The following is a 2,586-nucleotide window of genomic DNA, read 5'->3' as shown; positions in this document are numbered from 1 at the left end:
AAATTGGCATTATTCTTCAAGAAGCAACTCTTAGATTCAACCCTAAAATGATGTCCCTGTATAGAGGGATTCTACTTGGATATGGAGTCCTTTTGTTCTAGACCAATGACCTCTACCATGCAATTACCTTCAAATTTAAAAACTTTTTTCCTAGATATGGGATCTTTCTTCATTTCCTTTGTCCCATCTTTGCATGGTAACTTCAAGTTTCCCTATGAAATTATAGTGTGCACACATTGCATAACTTATGTGCACATGAAATTTTATTATGAACCCATCATTGACCGGTAACTTTGAGTTGCCAAACCCATTAAAGATAGGTGTATATTGCATCATAGTAGTAGCTACACAAAGTAAGTTGTACCACAAAGCATGTTATTGCTTCTACAAGTGAACCGTGATTTCGTCTTCTATTTCACTATGTGTATTGCGTGAGCTTCATAGTGAGATACAAGTAAAGCAAGGCAACTGCTGGAGCAATCCAATGTACATCGTTACATGCAAAGCTTTATGTTTATTTTGCTTTATTATGAGGCTCACAAAAATGTGAAGCGAAGAGAACGAGGTGTAGCCTCGTGAACTTTACAATGATGCCAACCGTACAAGGCACAATTAACAAGCCTGGCCAGCACGAGCTAGTGTCGTCAATATAGCGTCAAGTGACAATGCCTCAAAATGCCTTTATTTGCCCACATTGCCAATCTACCAAGCATAACCTATGGAAAAGCACATAATACGAATGGCTTCAACTTGAGTTCTTCGAGTGGCAAAGCGGGAGCCGATGAGGGTCCCTGAGAGAATCGTAGGAATCACGAAGGTGGTTACACCCAAATTCACGAAGGTGGAAGGGAGTCGAGAAAAGGAGCCACCAGAAGTTGGGAGGATAAAGACTGCCTTTGGCAATTCCCCTCAGAATATGGACCGTTGGGTCTTGTAGATTCAGACAACGAACTTTTGAAGAAGGAGCTCTTACCGTCAGATCATAATAATCAGTCAATCAGCTTTCGGACATAAGTTGGGAAATTTTGCCTTCCTCGGCAGCATAGCCCTGTTCCGTGACACGGAGCCAGATGCAGACGGCTGAGAAGCTGACGATGAGGCTCACCAGACCACTGGCCAAGCCGATGCCGACGATGGCCATGACGGAGAGGCCGCGGGAGGCGGAGGGAGGCAGAGGGAAGCCGTAGAGGCCGTCGTTGCCCTGGAAGGAGCTGGCGTTGAAGCGAGGGAGGCCTGGCGTACTGCTGCTGTTGGAGAGGGTGGTGGGAATGGCGCCCCACAGCTCGTTGTCCGATACGTCCAGCACCTTCAGCCTCTGCAGCAGGCCTATCTGGCCCGGTATGTTCCCGGACAGCCTGTTGCGGTGCAGATCCAGGTCGTTGAGGTAGGCGCAGGCGCTGAGCTCCACAGGTATGGGGCCTTCCAGCTGATTGTTGGAAAGATTCAGGCTCGTAAGGTAGCTCAGCTTCCCCACACTCGTGGGTACGGCGCCCGCCAGTTCGTTGGAGGACAGGTCCAGGATCTGCAGGTACGTGCAGTTGGCGATGGCGGGCGAGATTGTACCCACCAGATTGGAGGCGTTGAGAGTGATGGCGTACACACGGTTGTTGTTGCACGCGACTCTATCTATTACATTGCTAGAAAATGACGATGACGTCGACGACGAGGAGGACGTGGTCTGATCGGCTCTGGCGCTGGCGCTGCACGGGCTGGACAGCGCTTCAGAAGACCACGTACTCAGGTCGACTGGCGCTGAGCCTAAATTATTATTTGTTACGTCTAACTGTTGCACCGAGGCCTTGAGACCTAACAAGCATGCAGAGTCGTCGCCTACTAGCTGCGGCTGCGACAAGCACGTTGATGCTGTGGTGCTTATCATGATGATCAGCTGAATCAACAGGACCAGCAGCTGAGCGAGATTAGGCATTCTCGATCAGCCAAGTACAAAGAAGGCGTGCATAACCCACTGCTCATGGAAGTAAGCTCGCAGGAGAGATCAAAGCTGAAGAAAATTTAGATACGGTTGTTTTTTGCCTTGTGCTCCAGCTGATCCTCCGCCAGGGGGGTGAGAGAGGGAGAGAGTGGGGGGATATCCTTCCTTCCGAGGCGAGAGAGAGAGAGAGAGATCTTCCTTCCGTCTTTCTTCATTTTCATTCTTCTTCCTGAGACAACCTGGCCGCATCGTGAGACGGTCGACCGCACGCTCTCCACCTCACAAGCACTTCCTCTGTCTGCAATTTTACGTGGATGTTTGTGTTTGTGTTGTTTTTTTAAATAATTGTTGTCGGGTGATCGTGGCTGGTTGTTACCAGCGCAGCGCAGCGCACCAACACATCTCTCCCGAGTCCCAGTCTTACCGCCCCACTAAAAGGCAGGAAATACTTCACCTTCCTGATTCCCGACAGAAAGCCGAGTCATGGAAATGGTGCACTTCCAAGTTCTACTCACAGGATGATTTCCTAAATAACAGCTTTCAAGAAGGCCCAAACGAGTCAAGACTCGAGTCCTTGGTAGCTCAGTACACTTTGAGATTACCAAATCCACTGGAGAGTCGGCCAGATGCATCATGTCTGAGTCTTCACTCGA

General features: G+C 49.2%; 1 pseudogene; it reads right to left on the bottom strand.

Moving 5' to 3' along the window:
• Positions 1–351: 351 nt before the first annotated feature.
• Positions 352–2,586, bottom strand: LOC148034114 (receptor-like protein 44 pseudogene; annotated as a pseudogene).

This window comes from Lygodium microphyllum, chromosome 7, assembly GCF_053477565.2.
Source record: "Lygodium microphyllum isolate KBCC chromosome 7, Lygodium_microphyllum_v1.1.10, whole genome shotgun sequence".
Lineage (NCBI taxonomy): Eukaryota > Viridiplantae > Streptophyta > Polypodiopsida > Schizaeales > Lygodiaceae > Lygodium > Lygodium microphyllum.
The sequence above is the reverse complement of the archived record's forward strand: the minus strand, read 5'-3'. Positions and strand labels throughout refer to the sequence as shown.